This window comes from Mytilus trossulus, chromosome 13 (genome assembly GCF_036588685.1).
Source record: "Mytilus trossulus isolate FHL-02 chromosome 13, PNRI_Mtr1.1.1.hap1, whole genome shotgun sequence".
Taxonomy (NCBI): domain Eukaryota; kingdom Metazoa; phylum Mollusca; class Bivalvia; order Mytilida; family Mytilidae; genus Mytilus; species Mytilus trossulus.
In genome coordinates this window covers 39,161,043-39,180,118 of record NC_086385.1, presented here as the reverse complement: position 1 = coordinate 39,180,118, position 19,076 = coordinate 39,161,043, and the positions used below count along the sequence as shown (strand labels likewise).

The 19,076-nt window shown below is 34.9% G+C and overlaps 1 long non-coding RNA gene across 4 annotated transcripts; it reads right to left on the bottom strand.

Moving 5' to 3' along the window:
• Positions 1 to 1,291: 1,291 nt before the first annotated feature.
• On the bottom strand, positions 1,292 to 9,626 carry LOC134694850 (uncharacterized). 4 transcript variants are annotated; one of them, XR_010102631.1, is made up of 8 exons: positions 9,431 to 9,620; positions 8,656 to 8,814; positions 7,392 to 7,663; positions 6,555 to 6,681; positions 5,359 to 5,554; positions 3,320 to 3,591; positions 2,510 to 2,609; positions 1,292 to 1,482 (listed from the first exon to the last, which is right to left on the bottom strand). It is a non-coding gene; the product is annotated as an uncharacterized LOC134694850 (long non-coding RNA). The 4 variants fall into 4 exon arrangements; XR_010102630.1 differs by having other exon boundaries at positions 2,483 to 2,609; positions 6,582 to 6,681; XR_010102628.1 differs by having other exon boundaries at positions 6,582 to 6,681.
• Positions 9,627 to 19,076: the final 9,450 nt, after the last annotated feature.

Genomic DNA, 19,076 nt, shown 5'->3' with positions numbered 1-19,076 from the left:
ACTACAATCTGTTTATTTTGTAGAATTTTTGTTTTCTTTATGTACTATACCATAAAATGCATAAAAAGTTGTCATACAAGCTTCAAAAAACTATCCCTATAACAAAAACATACACCTTATCTTTACTTTCTGTTTATGTTATAGCACACAAGCCTGTCAGCACTGATAAAAAAATTCAATGAAGAGAGGTCAAATTATATGAACTTGTCAAATTACAAAATAATGAGATTAACCATCATGATGATTTTTATATGATTTATATAAAAAATCTTACATCTGGGGTCACCTTCAGTACCATCTGATATAAACAAAAAACTTAGTCATTCATGATTGTTTAGTTGTAAGGTCCTATATTTGTTATTTAAATATTAAAATACTGGAATAAAGTGCATTTCAAACAATTCTTACAATAACAATGGGTCTAATCCCATGGCGTCTAAGGAAATACACATTTCAGAAAGGAAACAAGCCATATAATAAGGGGAAAAAATACAGAAATAAGACTTTACCTGCTGAAAAAGGCAAATTTGTGAGACTACCAAAAGAACTTGTATGACTTAGTGACTAAATCTGTTCATAATAAGAATGTTCAACTCATTCCTGCCTCTACAAAATCAGCTCGCTTTCTAAGGCCGAAGCCTCCGACAAAAACAGAAGTTGAAAAATGTGCTGAAAATGAAACAAAAACAGGGTAAGAATACTTTTTTTTGTTATTAAGCTTTCAAAAATAATTAAACTTGCTTAAAAAAGTCACTTATAAACAACTATGAAGAAAAAGGCATGTGTCCTTATATGCCAATTCTTTAAATGTGACAGCTGAAGAAAATGCAAGCTAGGATAATACTTATTTTTAAATTTCTAGTCCTATATATATTTTCAAGAATTAAATAGTGCATGATTTTTATATATAATATATATAAAAACACAGGCAAAGAAAAAAATATGCACTTTTGAGAGTAAATTTGATCAAAAAGCTTATTTAAAGAAAACACTATTGTAAGGGAGGTAATTCAAAATAAAATTATTTTCACCTTTCCAAAACTTAGTTTTTACAAATAAAAAACTAATTCACTTCAATTTTGGCAACATTTTTCAACTTCAGGTCAGAGAAAAATAGTTTTCGACTCCTTCGGATCAATGAACTTGAACAGATGTGGAATGAGGTTTTCATAGAACACAGAAAAATATCCCCTATGTGTACAGGGTTCATATCATGGGATTTAAGTGCAGAACAGCAAAGAGGGGCTGCCTGGAGGGAAAAGGCAAGCTGCAATAAGTGTTCTTACCATTCAAAAATGTTCAACCTTTACAATGAGGTGATCGCAAAGAAACGTGGTCGTCGAACAGCAGCTATTAATCTATCCATACAAGTCGCACTTAATCACATAGCTATCAGCACAACTGGTCTACAGAAATTATTTCTTGGTTCTAATATACCAGCTCCTTCCACTTCAAGTATGCAACACAGTGCTAATGTTGTTTCTGAAATTATAGAAGAGTACAATCAAAAGGATTTGGTTCAGAAAAGAAAATTACTGAAGGAAATAAACATATTAAGAGGTGATAATCCTAATATTATTAACATTCAGGCCGACGGAATGTATAATAACCCTATTTATTCCGGAATGGGTAAAACACCATTTCAACCAGCTACCCAATGTACGTATAACATGTTAGAAAATAATACTTATAAGCACAGTATTGTAAGCACAAGACAAGTGTCTAAGCTTTGCTCAAATAAGAGTGAACATAAAACAAAAACAAAAGTTAAATCTCACAAAGGTCACTGTTCCGCAAACATTGAAATGCATGACAGCATAGGCAGTGAGGAGCGATGGGCTAAAGACTGCTTGTTAGACCTGAAAAATGATGGTCTGGAAGTTCAAGAAATTACCACTGACCCTGACAGCAGTGCATTTAGAGCTGCAGAGTCTCTCTTTAAAGCTGGTACAACCAATACTCAGCCAATTCATTTTCTAGATACGAGACATGTGTCCGCAAATCATAGAAATTTTATTAAAAAAATGTCAGGTCTGAAGGAAATAATGCCGGCACGATTAGTTTCAGAGAAAGATAAAATGCTAAAAAGGTTTGCATTAGATATGGCAGCACGTTGTCAGGCAGAGTACAATGCTGCCTTTGATAAATTCAATATGGACTCTGTACGGGTAAAAGTTCACCTATCATATGCATGTCATGCTATAGTTTCTTGCTATCAGGGCGATCATAATGGTTGTACAAAATATTCCCTTGTTTGTTCAAATAGGAACAGTTTGAAGACATGGACTGAAAAATCAGCTTATCTGAAAAATAACTTTAAATTAAATAAATCAGAGAACACAGCAGCATTGTTACGTGAATGCGTAAAATATCGCCTTGGACCTACCATGCTAAACTGTACATGCAAAAACACTAACACACAAAAAGCTGAAGCAACTAACCGTGCAATACGTGCAACTGTACCTAGCAATGTAACATTTACCAGAAACTATAAAGGAAGGGTACATACAGCTATACATAACGTAAATAATGGCCCTGGAGAATCCATCGTGAAACTCTGTCAAGCGGCTGGGGTTCCCATCGAACCAGGAAGTCGTGCTGCCCATGGTCTGAAAAATATTCAACAACATAATGAAAAACATAAATCATATAAGCAGTCAAAGAAGTACACAGATCAGAGATGCTCAAAAAAACATGAACTGTATAAAATATATGATGAGTATCAGGAGGAAAAAGACTATGAGAAAAACAAACTTTTACCGACAAAACGACTGGCCGCAAAACAACCTCAAGAGTATTCGTTTGCCAAAAAACTCCGATCAAGACATGTTAAAAATAAATAAATTACCTGCATCAGATAAGACAACACGGTAAATGATTATTTGTACACTGTTTTGCCCGTCTACAGAAAATTCTCTCTATGTTTATACTGTGCGACTCTAAGATCAGGTGCTCCGGTTTAATACATTTGGGGTTATGGCAAAGGTGTGAAATATCTAAAGGATCACCGTTTGGAGAGAAACGGGGAAGATTTTCTTTTAATATTCTTTTATCTAGCATATAAGATAATCTGTGAGCTCTTTCAAGAGTTCTAGTGCCATCAGGCCAATTCATAACTTTTTTCCCATAGACCCCATGCTCCAAAGCTCCAACCCACACTGTACAGTCATAATTTCCATGATTTTTTTCACTTTTCTTAGACAAAGCTAAAGCCAATGCATTCCAAAATGATTCCATGTTGTTTCTGTAAAATGAAAACCCAAAAGGGGTCCGAAATTGGGATCCCAGGGAGGCTGAGGGGTGAATTCCCATTATTTACCTTATAGGTTGCACTTGTGTAAAACCAGCAATGCAATTTTCCATAGGAACTGCCTAAATTGCATATGCAGTCACTCTTCATTCAGGAAGTTTTGAGGAGAATGTTAGATTTCCCTGGAAAGGAGACATGCACTACTTTTTTTTGCACTAATAAAAACATATAGCTGTGCGGCATATTTTCAAGTTTTACTGCCCTCCATTTATAAACATTGCAGGTTCGCACTGAATTTTTCCATTAAATTTGACTCAACACCCAAATGTCTTCCAGTCCTCCTGAAAAATAAGTTAAATAAATAGACATTTTTATTTATATCCATTTAATTCTCCAATCAAGTCTTAATTAAAAAAAAAAAACTTTGCATCCATGGCAACAACTATGTAAACAGTAGCAGTATTTAGTGCACATTCAATTTCTCCCCAAAAGAGGCGTGACTTGCAAATCACACGTGATTTACAAAGTGCAACCTATACTGTACTTTCAAACCCCTTTTAGTATCAAAATATTCTTATATTCTTGTTGTTATATATGTAAGTAATAGAAAATAATAAGTTACAATGGTAGTTTTTTCATTATTGTATTTTTATAGTACTTCTAGTAACTATACCCTGTTTGCGGCAAGATGTGTTTTTTTCCTGTTCACTATTTTTTTTTTTTTATGCAATTTATATTTTTTTTTGTCTACTTAATAAACTCATTATATATTTGTGTTTTTCTTGTACCTTTGTGTAATAGCTATTTGAATCATGGTTAGTTTTACTACAATCTGTTTATTTTGTAGAATTTTTGTTTTCTTTATGTACTATACCATAAAATGCATAAAAAGTTGTCATACAAGCTTCAAAAAACTATCCCTATAACAAAAACATACACCTTATCTTTACTTTCTGTTTATGTTATAGCACACAAGCCTGTCAGCACTGATAAAAAAATTCAATGAAGAGAGGTCAAATTATATGAACTTGTCAAATTACAAAATAATGAGATTAACCATCATGATGATTTTTATATGATTTATATAAAAAATCTTACATCTGGGGTCACCTTCAGTACCATCTGATATAAACAAAAAACTTAGTCATTCATGATTGTTTAGTTGTAAGGTCCTATATTTGTTATTTAAATATTAAAATACTGGAATAAAGTGCATTTCAAACAATTCTTACAATAACAATGGGTCTAATCCCATGGCGTCTAAGGAAATACACATTTCAGAAAGGAAACAAGCCATATAATAAGGGGAAAAAATACAGAAATAAGACTTTACCTGCTGAAAAAGGCAAATTTGTGAGACTACCAAAAGACTTGTATGACTTAGTGACTAAATCTGTTCATAATAAGAATGTTCAACTCATTCCTGCCTCTACAAAATCAGCTCGCTTTCTAAGGCCGAAGCCTCCGACAAAAACAGAAGTTGAAAAATGTGCTGAAAATGAAACAAAAACAGGGTAAGAATACTTTTTTTTGTTATTAAGCTTTCAAAAATAATTAAACTTGCTTAAAAAAGTCACTTATAAACAACTATGAAGAAAAAGGCATGTGTCTTATATGCCAATTCTTTAAATGTGACAGCTGAAGAAAATGCAAGCTAGGATAATACTTATTTTTAAATTTCTAGTCCTATATATATTTTCAAGAATTAAATAGTGCATGATTTTTATATATAATATATATAAAAACACAGGCAAAGAAAAAAATATGCACTTTTGAGAGTAAATTTGATCAAAAAGCTTATTTAAAGAAAACACTATTGTAAGGGAGGTAATTCAAAATAAAATTATTTTCACCTTTCCAAAACTTAGTTTTTACAAATAAAAAACTAATTCACTTCAATTTTGGCAACATTTTTCAACTTCAGGTCAGAGAAAAATAGTTTTCGACTCCTTCGGATCAATGAACTTGAACAGATGTGGAATGAGGTTTTCATAGAACACAGAAAAATATCCCCTATGTGTACAGGGTTCATATCATGGGATTTAAGTGCAGAACAGCAAAGAGGGGCTGCCTGGAGGGAAAAGGCAAGCTGCAATAAGTGTTCTTACCATTCAAAAATGTTCAACCTTTACAATGAGGTGATCGCAAAGAAACGTGGTCGTCGAACAGCAGCTATTAATCTATCCATACAAGTCGCACTTAATCACATAGCTATCAGCACAACTGGTCTACAGAAATTATTTCTTGGTTCTAATATACCAGCTCCTTCCACTTCAAGTATGCAACACAGTGCTAATGTTGTTTCTGAAATTATAGAAGAGTACAATCAAAAGGATTTGGTTCAGAAAAGAAAATTACTGAAGGAAATAAACATATTAAGAGGTGATAATCCTAATATTATTAACATTCAGGCCGACGGAATGTATAATAACCCTATTTATTCCGGAATGGGTAAAACACCATTTCAACCAGCTACCCAATGTACGTATAACATGTTAGAAAATAATACTTATAAGCACAGTATTGTAAGCACAAGACAAGTGTCTAAGCTTTGCTCAAATAAGAGTGAACATAAAACAAAAACAAAAGTTAAATCTCACAAAGGTCACTGTTCCGCAAACATTGAAATGCATGACAGCATAGGCAGTGAGGAGCGATGGGCTAAAGACTGCTTGTTAGACCTGAAAAATGATGGTCTGGAAGTTCAAGAAATTACCACTGACCCTGACAGCAGTGCATTTAGAGCTGCAGAGTCTCTCTTTAAAGCTGGTACAACCAATACTCAGCCAATTCATTTTCTAGATACGAGACATGTGTCCGCAAATCATAGAAATTTTATTAAAAAAATGTCAGGTCTGAAGGAAATAATGCCGGCACGATTAGTTTCAGAGAAAGATAAAATGCTAAAAAGGTTTGCATTAGATATGGCAGCACGTTGTCAGGCAGAGTACAATGCTGCCTTTGATAAATTCAATATGGACTCTGTACGGGTAAAAGTTCACCTATCATATGCATGTCATGCTATAGTTTCTTGCTATCAGGGCGATCATAATGGTTGTACAAAATATTCCCTTGTTTGTTCAAATAGGAACAGTTTGAAGACATGGACTGAAAAATCAGCTTATCTGAAAAATAACTTTAAATTAAATAAATCAGAGAACACAGCAGCATTGTTACGTGAATGCGTAAAATATCGCCTTGGACCTACCATGCTAAACTGTACATGCAAAAACACTAACACACAAAAAGCTGAAGCAACTAACCGTGCAATACGTGCAACTGTACCTAGCAATGTAACATTTACCAGAAACTATAAAGGAAGGGTACATACAGCTATACATAACGTAAATAATGGCCCTGGAGAATCCATCGTGAAACTCTGTCAAGCGGCTGGGGTTCCCATCGAACCAGGAAGTCGTGCTGCCCATGGTCTGAAAAATATTCAACAACATAATGAAAAACATAAATCATATAAGCAGTCAAAGAAGTACACAGATCAGAGATGCTCAAAAAAACATGAACTGTATAAAATATATGATGAGTATCAGGAGGAAAAAGACTATGAGAAAAACAAACTTTTACCGACAAAACGACTGGCCGCAAAACAACCTCAAGAGTATTCGTTTGCCAAAAAACTCCGATCAAGACATGTTAAAAATAAATAAATTACCTGCATCAGATAAGACAACACGGTAAATGATTATTTGTACACTGTTTTGCCCGTCTACAGAAAATTCTCTCTATGTTTATACTGTGCGACTCTAAGATCAGGTGCTCCGGTTTAATACATTTGGGGTTATGGCAAAGGTGTGAAATATCTAAAGGATCACCGTTTGGAGAGAAACGGGGAAGATTTTCTTTTAATATTCTTTTATCTAGCATATAAGATAATCTGTGAGCTCTTTCAAGAGTTCTAGTGCCATCAGGCCAATTCATAACTTTTTTCCCATAGACCCCATGCTCCAAAGCTCCAACCCACACTGTACAGTCATAATTTCCATGATTTTTTTCACTTTTCTTAGACAAAGCTAAAGCCAATGCATTCCAAAATGATTCCATGTTGTTTCTGTAAAATGAAAACCCAAAAGGGGTCCGAAATTGGGATCCCAGGGAGGCTGAGGGGTGAATTCCCATTATTTACCTTATAGGTTGCACTTGTGTAAAACCAGCAATGCAATTTTCCATAGGAACTGCCTAAATTGCATATGCAGTCACTCTTCATTCAGGAAGTTTTGAGGAGAATGTTAGATTTCCCTGGAAAGGAGACATGCACTACTTTTTTTTGCACTAATAAAAACATATAGCTGTGCGGCATATTTTCAAGTTTTACTGCCCTCCATTTATAAACATTGCAGGTTCGCACTGAATTTTTCCATTAAATTTGACTCAACACCCAAATGTCTTCCAGTCCTCCTGAAAAATAAGTTAAATAAATAGACATTTTTATTTATATCCATTTAATTCTCCAATCAAGTCTTAATTAAAAAAAAAAAACTTTGCATCCATGGCAACAACTATGTAAACAGTAGCAGTATTTAGTGCACATTCAATTTCTCCCCAAAAGAGGCGTGACTTGCAAATCACACGTGATTTACAAAGTGCAACCTATACTGTACTTTCAAACCCCTTTTAGTATCAAAATATTCTTATATTCTTGTTGTTATATATGTAAGTAATAGAAAATAATAAGTTACAATGGTAGTTTTTTCATTATTGTATTTTTATAGTACTTCTAGTAACTATACCCTGTTTGCGGCAAGATGTGTTTTTTTCCTGTTCACTATTTTTTTTTTTTTATGCAATTTATATTTTTTTTTGTCTACTTAATAAACTCATTATATATTTGTGTTTTTCTTGTACCTTTGTGTAATAGCTATTTGAATCATGGTTAGTTTTACTACAATCTGTTTATTTTGTAGAATTTTTGTTTTCTTTATGTACTATACCATAAAATGCATAAAAAGTTGTCATACAAGCTTCAAAAAACTATCCCTATAACAAAAACATACACCTTATCTTTACTTTCTGTTTATGTTATAGCACACAAGCCTGTCAGCACTGATAAAAAAATTCAATGAAGAGAGGTCAAATTATATGAACTTGTCAAATTACAAAATAATGAGATTAACCATCATGATGATTTTTATATGATTTATATAAAAAATCTTACATCTGGGGTCACCTTCAGTACCATCTGATATAAACAAAAAACTTAGTCATTCATGATTGTTTAGTTGTAAGGTCCTATATTTGTTATTTAAATATTAAAATACTGGAATAAAGTGCATTTCAAACAATTCTTACAATAACAATGGGTCTAATCCCATGGCGTCTAAGGAAATACACATTTCAGAAAGGAAACAAGCCATATAATAAGGGGAAAAAATACAGAAATAAGACTTTACCTGCTGAAAAAGGCAAATTTGTGAGACTACCAAAAGACTTGTATGACTTAGTGACTAAATCTGTTCATAATAAGAATGTTCAACTCATTCCTGCCTCTACAAAATCAGCTCGCTTTCTAAGGCCGAAGCCTCCGACAAAAACAGAAGTTGAAAAATGTGCTGAAAATGAAACAAAAACAGGGTAAGAATACTTTTTTTTGTTATTAAGCTTTCAAAAATAATTAAACTTGCTTAAAAAAGTCACTTATAAACAACTATGAAGAAAAAGGCATGTGTCTTATATGCCAATTCTTTAAATGTGACAGCTGAAGAAAATGCAAGCTAGGATAATACTTATTTTTAAATTTCTAGTCCTATATATATTTTCAAGAATTAAATAGTGCATGATTTTTATATATAATATATATAAAAACACAGGCAAAGAAAAAAATATGCACTTTTGAGAGTAAATTTGATCAAAAAGCTTATTTAAAGAAAACACTATTGTAAGGGAGGTAATTCAAAATAAAATTATTTTCACCTTTCCAAAACTTAGTTTTTACAAATAAAAAACTAATTCACTTCAATTTTGGCAACATTTTTCAACTTCAGGTCAGAGAAAAATAGTTTTCGACTCCTTCGGATCAATGAACTTGAACAGATGTGGAATGAGGTTTTCATAGAACACAGAAAAATATCCCCTATGTGTACAGGGTTCATATCATGGGATTTAAGTGCAGAACAGCAAAGAGGGGCTGCCTGGAGGGAAAAGGCAAGCTGCAATAAGTGTTCTTACCATTCAAAAATGTTCAACCTTTACAATGAGGTGATCGCAAAGAAACGTGGTCGTCGAACAGCAGCTATTAATCTATCCATACAAGTCGCACTTAATCACATAGCTATCAGCACAACTGGTCTACAGAAATTATTTCTTGGTTCTAATATACCAGCTCCTTCCACTTCAAGTATGCAACACAGTGCTAATGTTGTTTCTGAAATTATAGAAGAGTACAATCAAAAGGATTTGGTTCAGAAAAGAAAATTACTGAAGGAAATAAACATATTAAGAGGTGATAATCCTAATATTATTAACATTCAGGCCGACGGAATGTATAATAACCCTATTTATTCCGGAATGGGTAAAACACCATTTCAACCAGCTACCCAATGTACGTATAACATGTTAGAAAATAATACTTATAAGCACAGTATTGTAAGCACAAGACAAGTGTCTAAGCTTTGCTCAAATAAGAGTGAACATAAAACAAAAACAAAAGTTAAATCTCACAAAGGTCACTGTTCCGCAAACATTGAAATGCATGACAGCATAGGCAGTGAGGAGCGATGGGCTAAAGACTGCTTGTTAGACCTGAAAAATGATGGTCTGGAAGTTCAAGAAATTACCACTGACCCTGACAGCAGTGCATTTAGAGCTGCAGAGTCTCTCTTTAAAGCTGGTACAACCAATACTCAGCCAATTCATTTTCTAGATACGAGACATGTGTCCGCAAATCATAGAAATTTTATTAAAAAAATGTCAGGTCTGAAGGAAATAATGCCGGCACGATTAGTTTCAGAGAAAGATAAAATGCTAAAAAGGTTTGCATTAGATATGGCAGCACGTTGTCAGGCAGAGTACAATGCTGCCTTTGATAAATTCAATATGGACTCTGTACGGGTAAAAGTTCACCTATCATATGCATGTCATGCTATAGTTTCTTGCTATCAGGGCGATCATAATGGTTGTACAAAATATTCCCTTGTTTGTTCAAATAGGAACAGTTTGAAGACATGGACTGAAAAATCAGCTTATCTGAAAAATAACTTTAAATTAAATAAATCAGAGAACACAGCAGCATGACACGTGATTTACAAAGTGCAACCTCTAATTAGGAACCGGAAACCACTATTTTTCTTCATTTAAGTGTTGTTTTGTCGTACTAAGGAGCTGTTTTTAACGTTTTATCATAACTTACATTGGATTATACATTACACATCTTTCAAGGATTAAAATCCCTTGAAAAATTGCTTGAAAGTAAAAAAAATCAAAAAATTTTACTCTTTTGCCGACATTTTGAAACCGGAAGTCACCTAAAGTTTCATTAATGTATTATCTAGTAGTTATTTATGAACTGTCATTTGCTTTTTATCAAATCTAAAAATGGATTTTACATAAAACACACTTTTAAAATGATTAGCAAATAATGGCTAATTTGTTATGACGCCATTTTCAAAATGTGTGATGGCCATCTTGAAAAAATGATTTTTTTTTCTGGCCAGCAGCGGATTTTTTATAAGTATCATTTAGTTAACCTTTATACCAAATTTCATGCTTGTATCACGATTTGCACAATTATGTCCATAATATCTCCCACTATGAGATCATACCATGATGGGGAAGATGAACAAATACTTTAAAGCCAAAAATATTCGCACTTGCGTGATTGGTACTTTAGATGATCTCATTAACCAACAAAAGCACCACCAAACAGCAATCGACTTAGGACATGTGGCCGCAACTTATAAGAAATATGAAAGATAATAAGTTGAAGTGTAACTTGTATACAGTCATACTAACTATACAGCAGGGTCAGTTCCGCGTGATTACCAATTCCAGAATTTTAACAATGAGGAAAAACAGGGTTCCCGAACTTCTGAATAGCTCGTATCGCATCTATAATCGTATAATTGGGGTGATGTAAATGATCTCTTGGAGGAATGGAAAGGTATTCTCAGTCATTCATTTCTTGGTTCAAACAATAAGACATGGAGTCACAACCTCTATTTTCAAACACAAAGGTTCGTGGTTTTATCTCCGTTTCTGGGAGACAATTTCAGGGACCAAATTGTCGGCTCTTCCTTCACACCATTTGCGAGTATTGTCTTCTGGAACAACGATAGTCTGTCGGAAGGATACGCGACTGATCACGTGTTAAAAGAGAGCCATACCACTTGCACGTAAAAGACAACTTGTTAGCTTCCAAAAAAAAGCAGGCTAATGGCGCTACAAGGCAGCACTCGCACAATAAAAGTAGAAAGGGGTATGATTAATTTAACTCATAATAACTTGTTTCCAAATACACTTGAAATAACTATGCTTAAACTAACATCTCTAGAAGGTCTATATTCTTGAAGATTCTCCAGGACTGTAAAGGTTATGAGAATGTAAAGGTTACTACTAGTAACCAATGATTCAGCGGTTTTCTCTGATAAATCAGAGTAACTACTATGAATATATGCTGCATTCTATTAAACAAGAGATGTCGACGTGCATCAATTTGATTGGCGTGCCGGTGCTATTGACAGGAGTGACATGCGGGTAGACATTGTCTGTAGGTGAAATTATGATATGTATTTGTGTATTAGAGGCAGTAACATGGCTACCTTAAAAAAACGATAATATTGACGGGTAAGTTATAACTAGATGATTGTGAGGATTGAATAAAAAAAATCTAATTTAACGGATTTCTTAATCTGAACGAACATTTACTGATTTGTTTGCTAAATCTCTTCCACAACCTTTTTATACCAGCAATCTTCTGCAATTTTATCATGATGACCTATATAAATATCACTTTTTTGTGAGTATGAATCTAAAATTCCTCAATTTTTATATCGAAACTATCCAGTTATGTATCCAAAATTCTTCTAAAGTCTTGTAAGTGCTCGTTCATTTCCGGAACAAATGGCTTTAAGCTTTGTATTACTTTTCCTTTCTTAAAATAGAAATAAAGGACTTCTTAACTATGTGAGAGACGTATTATTCATAGAAAGATGTCAAAGTGACGTGACATTACATTGAGTGCGGCACATAGTAAACGCCATGTGTGTGGTATTTACGAGAGGTATGAGTATGATGCAACGTATTACCCTAAAATTTTAAGGTTTCGATATCTACTCTAGTTTGTCTCAACACATCTCACTCCGTGAATCTATTCAATTTCTCTTTCTTGTTCTTCTTGTTTTGCTTACCAAACATTCATCACGTGGATCTCAGCTGCCGGTTTATTTTCGTGAAGTTAACAAATCAATGGTTCTGCATGTTTGAATTTGTGGTCATACTTGTCCAGCTTGTTCACTATTTTTTCTCACGTTCTTTTATTGCTGCATCATATTCTATTTGATTCCATTTTATATCCGTTTCATACGTGCTTTTGAATGAACCAACATTTCATTACAGCATCCGAAATGGCCCTCAGAGCTTTCATGATGGTGATATTGTGGTCATTCATGTTCCAGTATCTGAAGAAACTACACTTAATCGTCCCTTTTTATCAATGACCCTTTCTGTTGTTATTTTCCCTGAAAAGTGTTATTCAAGTTGGATGACCGTTTCCGATGGATTTGGGCTCTTTTTGGTGAGTCGTCCAAGTTCGTCCCAAAAGATGTCCCATTGGCGATAATCTGAAGACATTACTGGCCACGGCAACACTCGAAAGCGATTATTCTCCAAAACTCATTAAAATGTGTTTACAACGGGCGTTTTCTGTTAAAAATGTAGTTCAACGATGCAATCGGAGAAACGGGAGAACTAGTGGAGCCAGAATTTCGTTCCTATACCTTTTTGCATTTAGGTTTCCTTCACTAATTGTCAGATCGGGGCGTTCCTGGTAGGTTATCCATCTCATACCATTAATTCGCCACCCTAAAGCCAATTTGTTTCCTGTACGCACGCATCAAAAAGCATGCCTTGCACCTGCGGCAGACCATGTCTCTGCCGTCGATAAATGTCAAGTTGAATTTCGATTCAGCGGTAAAAAGGATTTGTTTCCATGTTAGTCTATGTCATCGAATCCGAACCCCCCTTATTTAACTCGCGACATCCTTCGATTCTGCGTAAGGATAGGTCACTTCAACGAACGACGAGCTCTTAGACTGCCTAAAATGAAGTCGGTTACAAACTGTTTGCGCATATAGCCTATTTTTGTTTCTTCCATGAGTTTCTCCAAATCGATTATGGAGATGAATAATGCGGATTTGCCAATCTTCACACAACCTCGTTTCACGTGAGTTGCAACCTCGGGGACGTTAAAATGTTGTACCAGTATCTCTGAGACGAGTCTTTAGCGCCAATCAAAGTCATTCTAGAGACATTGAAAAGTGCTCGATACATTTAATGATCAAAAGGAAAACTCAGTTCCATCTCTATTAAGGTAAATGGTTGAAAAAAATGCGTATTTGTTTGAAATCGGAAAATGGCGTTAAGTTATCTCCGAATTTAAAAAAAAAAAACTAAATGATCATGAATAAATTATTCAGGTCATTAGTTTTAATCGTGAAAATATTACAAACTAATATATTAAATATATTTTACTTAAAAAGTAATGTTTCTTTTTTTATATATATACACATGGAAAAAAGTATTGCAAAATATTGATTTTTTAAAACTTGAATAATCAGCCTTTAATTTTTGATGGAATAAGATAAAATATTTGTAAAATAATATTGAAACATAGTTTATGAAAATATTGGCATTTTAACGAACAAAAAATTATTGAAAAACAAATATTTATCTAACCACAATTCTAAAAACAAAATGAGGTGTTTTTTTTGTACAAAAAACTGCATTTTACCACTTTTACTGTAGTCGAACTTTACAATGTCAGACATTTCAAAATTAATCTCAAGATGATTGTTCACATCATGGTTAATCGTTATACGCCAAAGAAATAGTACTTTGTGCGCAGTCTCCATTTAAACGGTCAACCGCCACTTAACGTCTTATGATTTCTGCCATAAATCGACTAATTTGTTGCTTAGGTAGCAGCAACCATTTCTGATGAAGGGCATTGTTTATTTCATCACGTGTTTGGTCTGGGGTGTCCTTTTGTGCACTTTCCGCCCAATAGTGTCCCAAATATGCTCGATATAGTTCAAATCCGGGCTACGATCTGGTCAAGGAAGATAAACAGAATTCCATTTGAACAATGGATTTTCCTCCACGATGCTTATTTCCAATTTTGGAGAGCTCTGCACTACATTGGATACGGATAACTGTGTGTCTGTGCGTAAGCAAACGTCCCTGAAATGGTCTTATCGCACAATAACCAGAAGGGATGATTCAATCTCGAAAAATTATTGTTGAAAGGCTCCTGTATGCCCAGTCCTCTCTTTTTAGGATTGTATTGTATGTAATGGGTTTCTTTCTGACTAAGCTTCATCATGCTTGATCTTCCCTAGCAGGTGGCATAGGGGGTCTTTTTGATCTCGGATCGTCTTTTATATCGTGTATTGCCTGATTTTTATTCTCTAAACGACTAATAGTGGAAAAGTGATGACCAACAATACGTACAGTTGTCACAGCGACATTCCTGCCTCTCTCATGCTGATAATCTGCCATCTTGCTGCGGTTAAGAGTTGTGGAGTACCTATTTCAAGGTGTCAATCACATAACTTTATCTTGTCTTAGGGAAGGATAAATCCTACTTTGTAAAGAATCATTCTGATTCAAACAAAAAATTCTCTGAAACCGATATTATCAAGATGCTTGATTTCTTGATTGACAACATATTTGTTACGTTCGGAGGACGTGTTTTTCAACAGACTGTCGGCATCCTAATGGGAAAAAACTGTGCCCCTCTACTTGCTGACTTGTTTCTTTATTATTATGAGGCTGACTTCATGCAGGAACTTCTAAGGAAGAAAGATAAGAAGTTAGCAATATCCTTTAACTCTACTTTCCGTTATATAGATGACGTTCTTTCACTAAATAATTCAAAATTTGGTGACTATGTGGATCGCATCTATCCCATCGAATTGGAGATCAAGGATACTACAGATACAGTTAAGTCGGCTTCATATCTTGACTTACATCTAGAAATTGACAATGAGGGTCGATTGAAGACAAAACTTTACGACAAAAGAGATGATTTCAGCTTTCCAATTGTGAACTTTCCATTTTTAAGTAGCAACATTCCAGCAGCACCTGCATACGGGGTATATATCTCCCAATTGATACGATATTCCCGTGCTTGCATTTCCTATCATGATTTTCTTGATAGAGGGTTACTGCTCACAAGGAAGCTATTAAACCAAGAGTTCCAAATGGTGAAGTTGAAATCATCCCTTCGTAAATTTTACGGACGCCATCACGAGTTGGTTGACCGTTATGGAATAACCGTTTCACAAAAGATATCGGATATGTCCCTTACGCCGTAACTACAATCCCCTTCCCTTTCATGAATTTGACCTACCGAATAAAGACTATTTATCGGATTTGTAATCACATAAGCAACACGACGGGTGCCGCATGTGGAGCAGGATCTACTTACCCTTCCGGAGCACCTGAGATCACCCCTAGTTTTTGGTGGGGTTCGTGTTGTTTATTCTTTAGTTTTCTATGTTGTGTCATGTGTACTATTGTTTTTCTGTTTGTCTTTTTTTCATTTTTAGCCATGGCGTTGTCAGTTTGTTTAAGATTTACGAGTTTGACTGTCCCTTTGATATCTTTCGTCCCTCTTTTATAAACTTGGTTATTTAAAGTGTTAAAAACAATGAGGATAAAACACATGTTTTGCTGTGTACGGGTACAGTAGCTGCATGTACAGATAAGAACTTATCGAGTCGATAATTATTGATCAAACTCAGGTGATATTTAAATAGATTTTAACTAGTTCTATTTTAACAAATTATATCAGAAAAAAATAAAGAGTGCTTTTTTAATTTCAATTCGGCTGGCATTCGCACAAAAGTTTTTTCATCTTCGTCGTTTTCTTTTCGACATACCCTTGAAAAAACAAATCAGCCAGTAATCAGAATTTTTTTTATCAGTATTTACATAACACATTTTACAAAATACTTTTTTCCATGTTTATACATCTATTTTTATCAGACAACACCCGCACGTGGACGAGGGTACATATACCGTCTTTAAGGTTGTGGCGCTTGTATTGTCATTACTAAAGTTAACTGGTCTGTATGTAGTTTTACTATCATACTTTTTTAACAATGCAGTACTCTTTGCTGATTTTGGTTATCTGGTACAAAACCTCTGATATGAAAAAGCTGTTGAAAGAATAAAAAGGAAATCAGCCAGTAATCAGCATTCTTATTTATCAGTATTTACATAACACATTTTACAAACTCTTTTATTATGTTATTCGGATGGGGAAATTATGACTTTATATGACAAGATTTTGAAAATTAGTTTCTACTGAATCTGATATGTTTTTTTTGGGTTTTTGCGTTCTTGTCTGACAGTTGAGTTTTTCAATAATTTTTTTAGTTCCTTTCGACAAAATTGAACATAGCACCTTTTGAAGTCTTACGCAAACGATGCGCCTGTTTTCCCTTCACAGGACATTCACTGATATATTCAAGACGGAACGCGCGTCTGGAGTAAATATAAAATTAGAATACTGGTATCTATGATGAGTTAAAAACTTAAAATGCAACCACTGAGTCGATGCCACTGCTGGTAGAGATTTATTTCCCCGAGGGTATCACCATCCCAGTAGTCGGCACTTGTGTTGACTTGACTTATCATTAATATAATCTTATAAATTAACACCGCTTTGAATTTTTGAAAAAAACTAAGGTTTTTCTACACCAGGAATAAACTGTCTTACCTGTATTTGACAAAACTGCTAGGAATGTTTGGTTCTCAATGATCTTCAACTTCGGCCTTTATTTTGGCCTTTCAACCATTATTTTGATTCGAGCGTCACTAATGAGTCTTTTGTAGATGAAACGCGCGTCTGGTATTTATGATGAGTTTTTTTGTGTTATGCCGCTGCTGGCTGACCCCCCTAATTTTTGACATTTTTTTCAAATTTTGAGCCCTAGTTTCAGATTCTTGAACATAGTGCCCTTTGATACCTAGCGCAAAAGAAGCGCCTGTTTCTCCTCTACAAGACCTATATAGTCATTCCCCGTGACACCTCTCATTATTTTTCTCTAGAAGGCCTGGAATAGGCCGACCCCCCTAATTTTTTGACATTTTTTTCAAATTTCGAGCTCTAGTTTTAGATTTTTGACAAAGCGCCCTTCGATACCTAGCGCAAAAGAAGCGTCTGTTTCTCCTCTACAATACCTATATAGTCATACCTCGTGACACCCCTCATTATTTTTCTCTAGAACTCCTGGAATAGGCCGACCCTACCCCCATTTTTTGGACATTTTTTTCGAAATTTAAGCTCTAGTTTCAGATTTTTGAACATAGCGCCCTTCGATACCTAGCGCAAAAGAGGCGCCTGTTTCTCCTCTACAAGACCTATATAGTCATACCCCGTGACACCCCTCATTATTTTTCTCTAGAAGTCCTAGAATAGGCCGACCCCCCTAATTTTTTGACATTTTTTTCAAATTTTGAGCCCTAATTTCAGATTTTTGAACATAGCGCCCTTCGATACCTAGCGCAAAAAAACCCGCCTGTTTCTCCTCTACAAGACCTATATAGTCATTCCCCGTGACACCCCTCATTATTTTTCTCTAGAAGCCCTGAAATAGGCCGACCCCCCTAATTTTTTGACATTTTTTTCAAATTTTGAGTTCTAGTTTCAGATTTTTGAACATAGCGCCCTTCGATACCTAGCGCAAAAGAAGTGCCTGTTTCTCCTTTACAAGACCTTTATAGTCATATTCCGTGACACCCCCCATTATTTTTCTCTAGAAATCCTGGAATAGGCCGACCCTACCCCCATTTTTTGGACAATTTTTTCGAATTTTGAGCTCTAGTTTTCGAATTTTGAGCTCTAGTTTTCGAATTTTGAACATAGCGCCTGTTTCTCCTCTTCAAGACCTATATAGTCATACCCCGTGACACCCCTCATTATTTTTCTCTAGAAATCCTAGAATAGGCAGACCCCCCTAATTTTTTGACATTTTTTTCAAATTTTGAGCCCTAGTTTCAGATTTTTGAACATAGCGCCCTTCGATACCTAGCGCAAAAGAAGCGCCTGTTTCTCCTCTACAAGACCTATATAGTCATTCCCCGTGATATCCCTCATTATATTTCTCAATTTTTTCAAATTTTGAGCTCTAGTTTCAGATTTTTGAACATAGCGCCCTTCGATACCTAGCGCAAAAGAAGTGCCTGTTTCTCCTTTACAAGACCTTTATAGTCATATTCCGTGACACCCCCCATTATTTTTCTCTAGAACTCCTGGAATAGGCCGACCCTACCCCCATTTTTTGGACAATTTTTTCGAATTTTGAGCTCTAGTTTCAGAATTTTGAACATAGCGCCCTTCGATACTTAGCACAAAAGAAGCGCCTGTTTCTCCTCTTCAAGACCTATATAGTCATACCCCGTGACAACCCTCATTATTTTTCTCTAGAAGTCCTAGAATAGGCAGACCCCCCTAATTTTTTGACATTTTTTTCAAATTTTGAGCCCTAGTATCAGATTTTTGAACATAGCGCCCTTCGATACCTAGCGCAAAAGAAGCGCCTGTTTCTCCTCTACAAGACCTATATAGTCATTCCCCGTGACACCCCTCATT